We start from the raw sequence: 9,572 nt of genomic DNA on the forward strand, positions 1-9,572 counted from the left end.
CTGGCCATCAGAAGTCTCCAACAGCTCCCAGAAACACCCTTTTGCAAGGAGGGGGCCTCAGGAACTGGTTCCTGTTCCGCATTGCTCATGTCTGGGCCTGAAAGGTCTAGGATATAGGGATACAGCCTTTTGGTTCCGTTTTAGAACCTGAGGGTCAGGTTAAAACCCACAAATTAAACATACAGGACACTTTCTAGCACTGATGACAACCTGTACGGAAGGGCAGACAATCGTGCTGTTTAACCAGCCTGGCCTCTGGAAGAGCACAGGCACCAAGTAAACTGCCTGTTGTGAGCAGTACACAGATTGCATTAACTCACAAACTACATCCGAGACTTGGGTGAGACAGTGTTAGTTAGCCGAGGCTGAAATGTGCCAGGGACTGTCCTTCTAATATAGACAGCTACGGTTCTGTGCCTGGAAATATTTCCCAGTGCTCTTTAGTAGCGCTGATGCAGCCTAAGCCTTCCATATCTGGGTCCCAACATAGCGTCACTCAAGCAGGCAGTTGGGATCTCTCTGTCTGGCAAAACCAGGTTCCAGGATCCCTAGAAATTTCCAGCTAACTTGGGATCCCTGTTCCCAATGCTCTCTATACTCTCCTTCCAGCTGAAGCTGGGAAGACTGATCTCCATTCTACCTCTATCACTGGGCCACTCTAGAACAAGCATGCATCGTGCTGGCTATACATTATGCACAGGAGCTGTTAGTGTTCGCACTGCCTTTGTCTCAAGTGAACATTTCACTGCTCAACTGATTGAGATAACTGGCCAAAGGCCAAATATCCCAACTGATTTCAGAAATCAGCTTTGAGTTGGTCTAAATCAGTGCTAGGCTCCTAAGTAAGGAAGACTGGACACTTTATTTTGATGGACACATTCTCCCCATTCTTGTCTCTTTGTGAAGGAAGGTCATGTTACTGAGAATGGCAGACGAACTTAGAAATTTTGTCTAAACCCTGAGATTTTCCTACAGAAAGCACCAGCCAGATCTGTCATAAATCAATAAACCATAGCCAGAGAGGTCCAGCTGCTGGCAGACTTCTGACAGGAGCTGCACCCACCAGGGCCAGCACTGGGGAGATCTCTCTGACCCTGTCCCACCGTGCTCCTCCTACCGTGTTTGCCCAGGTGCGTTCTCTATTCCTCGCTTGGCTTCAGCAAACCTGGCTCTTAGTCACAGGAACATACATTTGAAGGATCTGCATTGAAGGCAGTGACTGACAGCTGCAGAGACCTGAACAAAGTCTCTGAAGTAGAGAAAGCACAGCAAGGCTGTGTGTAGTTTCTAATCCTGCAGTTTCTTTCTCTAAAAGGACTCAGAGAAGGCCTTTGTGATAGAAGTGCTGAGCCAAGAGACACATGGGGAGTAAGGGATCTACCCCCCCTGAAAACACACTGTTCAGCTGGAGCAAAGGACATACATAGTGCATACTGACAATGCAAAACCATATAGATATGTGTTCTCCATAGATAACTTGAATCAAAAATGAAAAGGAAGAAGAGGAAACTTAGTAGAGGTCACACCTATGGTCATGGAAGATGTCCTCCATGGTTCAGAACGAGGTCCAGGAACAATGGCACCTTGGAAATTGCTCCAATGTTTTAGTACCTTTGAAGAAAACAAAAAGGCAATAGTATCAATGTTCTGTATGAAAAGAGTACTGAGGAGGCACTGATGTCTGCAGAGCATTTTGACAGGAGACTGTGCAGAGAAGAGGAAATAATCAGTTTCTTTAGAGTCATATCTGTTAGAGAGCCTATAGTGCAGAATAATCCATTCTTCATTCTCCTTTAGACACTCATCACCAGCTTCATACAGGCCTAGGGTCTCCTGCATTGTTTCCTTTCCAATCACAAACTTCATGCTCTTAATCATTGACATTTCCAGCTTGCCTCTTACACACACATACACACACTCTATGACTACTGTGCAGCCTCTTCAAAGACAATGAGATTTGATAACCTTGTAGTGAAGTATACTTTTGTATTAAGAATATTTCACAGTCCATGTAGTGTTCATAAAAATCTGTGAGGCTATAATGTTTCTGCAACCTGACCAGCATCCATAATGTAATGGAATCCCTGGAAAGAATCTCTCTGTAAAAATCTCTCTGTATTGCCAAGGTAGGCTGCTGCACCCACTTTCTGCTGCCTTGACAGCAGAATTTGTCCACTCCACTAAAGCCAAGCAAGGAATTGAGAGCACACCTGGACAAACACAGCAGAAGGAGCAGGAACTGACTGGGTCAGAAAGCTTGAAGGCAATATAGTGTAAATTGTTCTATGCCTCTCTCAATGCTTGGCTCCTACACTGACATCATTCAAAGAACTGCAGATCTTCTGAAATTTTTGCCTAGAAATCTAGCACAAGACTTTAGATTGTAGGCTTTAAAATTGTTAATTGGAATTGAGCTTTGGAGAATTATGGAACTATATCCAAGGGAATTTGGAAACCTTCACAAGAAGGCTCTCAAACCATGGGAGAGCCATGGATCTCTCTCCAAGGAAGAGGTATGAACCCTGAAACCTGCAGCTTTCCATACTTTTCACAAAACGGCACAAATAACTAGTGCAGCTTATTTCTAGCTAACACTCCAAAAATCCACACAACCCATTGAAAGACCCTGTTGTCTTCTGAACCTTTGTGGCCCAATACCAAAGCTCTGGTTCTTGCTTCGTCTCTCCTACTCACCCCACTGAACTGAGAAAGTCTCACCAGCACTCCAGACATAGTGACTTCTTGAATCACAACATGCTGACTTGCAAATTCAAATCTAGCCATCAAGTAGATAAGCACTCACGGAAGTTGAAAGCTGTTTACAAGTTGGTAAACTGGCTCAACCAAAACCACAAAGACTTCCGGATCTGAATGCTGTGGCTTAGGAATCATCTCCAGTGTTAACAAAGAATCAAAACCAAACCAGAACCTACGGGTAAAGTTTGGTGTCCTAGATAAAGCAGGTTCTACGAGAATAATTGTGGTGAAGCTTCAACTACATATAATATATTTGTGGACCCATTTGTCAGGTGTTACGTGAGATTCTTAATTTTGGCAGAGCCACTTACTTTCTCAATTAAGTGGCAACTTTGATTACACCCGAGGAGCTCCTTCTTGGTGGAAGGACCAAACAAAACTCATTTTCTATGGAAATATTTCCAGTAAACTGACCTGAGACATTGCAGTGGCTTGGAAGAGCTGATCTTTGTGGAATACCTTGAACATTGCCAGACGTGGGCAGGAGGCTACGCTCAAAGTCAGGATGTTTCCCAAAAATCTTGTGACTGTGCCTTTTCCATTTAATGTAGGACTGAGCATACAAAAGGAGATGAACCACGCAGCAAGTGATAGAGACCTGCCCACAATTACTGAACACAGGCTCCAAAGTTGGAAATTAAAAGGCGTGTGGAAAAAGCATCAATGTAAAACAGATATTCAGTGTTAAACACAGTTCACAATGCTGCTCTGTCTGCACCGGCTGTTTTGATGACACACACGCATGTGCCAGGTACACAGGTGTGCCATCTTTCTGGGGGCTGCATGAAGAAAGGGACGGGGAAGATTTCTTCCTCTTGAGGAAAGGTATCAGAGATTATTCCCTCTTCCTCTGGCAATCTCATCAGTCCCTTCTCTTGCTTCCATCCCTTTCCTCTGCTATCTTCTTTGGGTAGCCTTCCTTTGCTGAGCTGTAAAGGACAGGACACAGTAAGCAGTGGGCCAGTTCACAGATGAGCAGAGCCATAGTCCCCGGGCATTTGGAGCGAAAGGACCTGCCACACAGGGTAGTTCCCTTCCTGGACACCAGTGTGCTCAGTCAGGGGGATAGTCTCTATTTAACAAAGCTCCTTCCTCCTCTCTGAGCTTATTATTGTCCCACCCTGTAGTTCTCCTGTGATTCTATCTCCTCATTTTACTGCACATAGAGAAGGTGAAAATATTTGCTCCCTACAGCAGAGACACCAGCTATTGCATCCAGCACCCGGACCCAAGCAAAGTTTCCTTCAAACTCTACACGGTTTGAAGGAAGGTGTGACAGCTATCAAGGGGCCTACCCGCTAAATACCAAGAAGACTTCAAAGACACTAAAGGTAGTTAGTTAAAATTTCTGTCTCTGTACCCACTCTGAGGATGTTACACCACACAGTGTTATGGGGCTGAGCTAGGTGGAGTACTCACCTAGCTGTTTAAATAGCTGTGGGGCACATTATAGCAATTAAGCATATTTGTATTCTATAGGAAGCAATGAGATGATTTGCACTGTACCATACACTGTTCTGGCTACATGTGCAGAAAGCTGGGCAACGTCTGGATCTCATGCTGTGGTTCCACCAGTCAGGAATCCAGAGGGTAACACATCAGTACCGCAGCTGAGCAGGGGTTCTCCCAGTTCTTGTGTTTGCAGGCACTCTGGCCGGCAGCTGCTTGGACCCTATTGGTTCCAGACCACTTTTCTTCTCCTTCTAGAAGAGTCAGAAGGAGGGAGAGATAACAAAGTCCTAAAGAGTTCATCATCAGCCTTATGCTGAGTTTGTCCTTGCTGTGAAGCCATGGCTCACAGAGCTCCCATCCACAGCACAGGTGTGCCAGGGGAGGTTTAGGTTGGATGTTAGGAAAAATTTCTTCACCGAAAGGGTTATCAAGCACTGGAACAGGCTGCCCAGGGATGTGGTTGAGTCACCATCCCTGGAGGTATTTAAAAGACATGTAGATGTGGTGCTTAGGGACATGGTTTAGTGGGGGACTTGGCAGTGTTAGGTTAACGGTTGGACTTGATGATTTTAAGGGTCTTTTCCAATCTAAATGATTCTCTGATTCTACAGGTCTTTCTTCTAAAGGGTTCCTGAACTTGCTTCTAAGGAGAAACAAATACAGTCACTTCTCATACCCTGCTTGTCACATGGAACAGCAGGATTAGGGTGTTCAGAGGAATACCCATCAAGAGGTATCCCACATCACTATTTATTATTCCCTCTCTTAGTATGTAAACATAAGCAAACAAAGCCCCCTTTCCAAAATTTACACCTGCCATGAAGAGAGACTAGTGAGCAAGGGCAGGTCTCCTGGCTGCACATCCGTGGCCATGGGGAAGAGCTGCCCCACGTTCACGCAGCAGCCATTGTCCAGCTGCTTCCCAGCCATCCAAGTGGCCATGAAGCAGGTGATCTTGTCACCTGTGAGGATGTACTGCCTGCCTCTCAGGAAGCATTGGGTCACAGAGACTGTTAGCCGAGGAGAGAGAGTCTGAGACAGGAGAACAGACTACCAACAGTTGGGTCTATGTAAGTAGTGGCAGAAAGTTTAAGAAGACTTGGTTCTTTAGCGTACTGAGGAGAGAAGGGCATTTGTTTACCAGAAGTTGCCTTTCACATGACCCTCTCAAAATCCAGTGGAGGATCCATTGCTATGTTTGAACAGAAGCTCCCTCTGATAGCCTGGGTGGGAAAGAAATAAGAGTGAAAATTTTTCCAGAAGCAACAACTACTTTCCCTCTGCCATAACCATATTGTACTCCTGAAGAAGGAACCACCTGATAATGGAACAAGGTCACTCAGTACTGGGGGTAAAGAAATGGTGTAAAAGATCTGATGAACCTGTCTGCAAGAATCCCACAGCTTTAATCTTTAGCTCTTCTGCCAGCTGTCCTGTCTTCTCCAGGTACTGCAGCACACAGACGATGGGGGAAAACACCACCATGTTCTGCACCCCACAGCTGACGGGCATCTGTCCGGGATGCAGAACCAGGCAATGCAGGTTCTCCAATAATGTCACCTGGGCATCAAAGATAAAGGACAAGGCAAGGGCAAAACTCTGATATTCAGGCAAATTCCTTAATGTCACTACTTGCCTGTATCTCTGCCTGCTTTCCACCAGAAATCCTCTCAACATTTGTCCAACCACATAAGTTACACCATTTACTCCCTTCTGCAAGCCTCCACTCAGCATCACCAATTTCTGTGCATGTCATTTTTTTCTCATACGTGCAAAATGCAGCCAGGTCAGCAACATCTTGATTTAGTGACTCAAAAGAAAGAGTCGGTGTAGGAGCAAATTATTGTTCAGCCCAGTCTTCAGCAAATAATTTCTACTTGTTTGATTTCAAGACATGGATTTTCGTCAAAAATGTCACCTTCTACTCAAAACAAAATTTATTGTCTCCATTTTGAGCACTTTCAAGTGAAGCCACACAGTTTAAAAGGAGGACTATGCTGGATATCTCTCATAAAAACAACTGAAATAATGGGCAGGTCACTATCTTCAACTGATAGTTAGCCTAATCCTGGAACACCACTAAGTGTTTGTTTAACCCTGACTTGCAAATTTTTCCAGATTGACCAAAGCTATTTGTTCAGAAAGTAAATAAAAATCATTTTTCAAATAATAAACACATAAAAAAGACACAATACACACATACACGTTACTAGCAAGTTTATATAAATTATGTTCCCATTATGGGAAGACAACTCTTCCTCACGTACTAAGGGTTTTCCAGCACCAGCACCTGCTCACAGTAGGTTTTCACTCCCCAGGCTCAAAATCCGGCCATGCCTGAGGCCCTCCCTGCCTCTTCTGCTCACACTCGCCTGCTGGGAAGACGGGGAAGTGAATTCTCTCATACGGCTGGCTTACAGCTCGTGGAAAGCACATAGTGAAACACGTTAGGGGCAGTATAGCAACACAAACTGTTCACGTCTGCAAGCCTTTGGGACTTTGCTTGAACAAAGACTTTATATCACAGATTAGGGGCCAGCATTCCTCCTCCACCCACTCTAGAGGAACCAGGGGAAGTCTTGCATCAGGAATGTCTTGGCACCTCCGTATTGCTGTCCCCTAATGGTGGCCAGTGTATCGTGTCTTTCTCTCATGCAACCACACACCACAAATGGGCTCAGCCTCATTACAGAAACCCTCAGGAAAAAGAGGGATGAACTATGCAGAGTTCAGAGGACTGATGACTTCTGTGGAGGACAAGCTGGTAGTTTAAGGAGAATGCATGTTGGTGCTCTGAAGCGATCTTTGTATTTTCCCTGCATACACAGAGCTTGACATCATTACCCAATACCTAAAAACGGAGTTAAAGGCTTGCCACGTTCTGGAATACTTAGTTACTGAAATAGAGTGCCAAACCCCAGGACTCCCACAGGATTAGAGAGACCAATCCTCTAACCAGCATGGCAGAAGCAAACTGGACAAGACAGACTCCTGGCCTAGGTCAAAGAGCACAGCAGAATCCTGGATTAGCTTGAGCCATGGCTTGAATAGCACAGTAACTCCCAGACGACTTTCTCGTATCTGTCTCTGCTTTCTCACCCAGGTTGATGACTGTAACATCCCAGTAAAAAGCCTGGGTCTCCTCAGCACACGGGCAGGCAGTGCAGTCACAGCTCATGCATGACTCCAACTGGTACTCCTTGGTCTTGGCCAGCATAAGCTGGATCTGTCCCAGATACCTGGGAAGGCAGAGTTAGCAGCCACTGACAAAAGAAGCGGAGGCTTAACAGCAGACATCACTACAGGACAAGGGAGAAAGTGGGAGACATTTTAATACACCATTTCTTTAACAGGGAATTTAGCAGATGCTGGAATAGCAGCTGTACATCCCATTCAGACCCATTATGGATCTAAGCAGTGTCTTGATACATGGAAAGGGAAGTAAAGCTTGTGCTGGCTGTTGTAGACTTTTTTCCCAGCCTATGGAAAACAGGCAGGGCTAAAGTATCATTGGATACCTTTTTTTAAACCGGTTCCAAATTTACCATGTGTCTGCGGAGTGATTTATAAAAAGAAAGAGGAAAACCTGAGCTGACTATGAGAGACCTTACCCAAATGCACTTTTTCAAGCAGTTGAACATAGTAGCTTTCAGCATAAATGACTCTCCCCGAGTCATGGAATATGGTAAGGCCAGACCCGCAAAGGAAGGTTTGAAGGCCATCAGTCCTGCTGTGGGAGAGATCCCAAAGCCATCACTGCCCAAGACACAAAACGTGTTGGCTTTCCATTCTGTTACGGGATTAGGTATGGTGAATTGAACTTCCTTCTTTCCTGAGGTGCTGAAAAGAAACCAGATCCCAGGATAAAGGAAAGAGGATGCCCATCAAAAAAAAAAAAAAAATTAAAAAAAAAATCTCTGAAGATAAATGCTAATACTAAGATTACCTGTAGCACTTCCATCTGTGCTTTTTCAAGCTTTGCAATGCTGAAGAGAAAACAGACCAGCTGCACCACCCTCTAAGAAACTGAGACATAGGAAGGGAAGGGACTTGCTCAGGGATGCACAGTGACTCAGAACTGGGTCCAAGGACACATCCCGAATGCTCAAGGCCAAGCAGATATTTCCTCCAGAAATATTAACCTTTCACAGCTGGGGGTGCTGGGTCCAAAGAAGCAGCTGCCCAAACCACACCTAACAATTTTAAGCTGGACTCAGCCAGTGGGGAACAGGTCCCAGATCCAGGGGAAAACTGACAGGTGTGTGACTCGCTTTATCGGTGGATTCTCTGGGCAGAAAGAAAGCCATGGGTACTCTTGGAAATGAACACAAGGAATATCCAGAGACAGGATTCACAAAGGCAGCTCAGCACTTAGAACAAATGCACAGAAGCGGAAAGAAGAGGGCATGGCAGGGCAGCCCTTTTGTCAGAGGTAGACGTTAGGTAGACTGCAGCTCTGAAGACAGTGGAAACAGACTTTATAGATAGGAACAGCCATTCCTCCCAAAGAAAATAAGGAGCTCCTCATGATTAAATACGTAGTCCACTGGCTTCTTTATCTTGCCATCTGGCAGAATTTTCAGTCCCATGTTCTCCTTCCATTAGAGATTTAAAAACCAAAACAAATATAACATTAGAAAAGGAATTCTACGCTTCCTTACAATCTCTCCTTGTTGACTTCATAGGAATAACCTCCATTTTGGGAGGAAAACATAGAATTCACCTATATAAGCACACAAAAAGGCCAAGAAAACTGAACAAAAGGCTCACACTGCAGACAAAACATGATGGATTGCTATCCAACCATCACCCCACAGATATCTCTCTCCATTCTTAACCTTTTTAAATATCAGCAACCCACCATGTACTGCAACCCTCCAAAATCCAAACAGGTCATCCTTTAATCAAGATCATCCATTTTTAAAAGGTAGAATTTTAGTGTCATCTAATCACAGTTCAGCAGACTGATCAAAGCTTTCAAAGCCTGTGGAAAGCTAGAGTGTTTGCCTCTTTTCCCCGACAACAATTTTTTAGACTATTAAATAAAGGGAGACCAGATTTTGTTATCTCCCACTGAAGAGCAGTGTGCTGTTTAAGATCAGCAGTGATCTGTGCTATACAGTGGCTACATGGGCAGCCAGTCAGTAAGATGGGTACTGGTTAGTCAGAGAGCAAACAAATAGTTCCCATCCAGCCAGAACATGCGTTGCATCTTGCCCTAGCCACAAGTGCAGAAACATAGGAAAATGGGCTTATAAGGGTTAGGAAGCTGGGAATACATAAACAGTGAAGGTTACAATGAAGAAGAAAGGTGTAGACAAATAGGATACAGATCCCTAAGAAGTCAAGCTTTCTTAAATTAT

This window comes from Haliaeetus leucocephalus, unplaced genomic scaffold (genome assembly GCF_000737465.1).
Source record: "Haliaeetus leucocephalus isolate CR32 unplaced genomic scaffold, Haliaeetus_leucocephalus-4.0 Scaffold473, whole genome shotgun sequence".
In the NCBI taxonomy this organism is placed as follows: Eukaryota; Metazoa; Chordata; class Aves; order Accipitriformes; family Accipitridae; genus Haliaeetus; species Haliaeetus leucocephalus.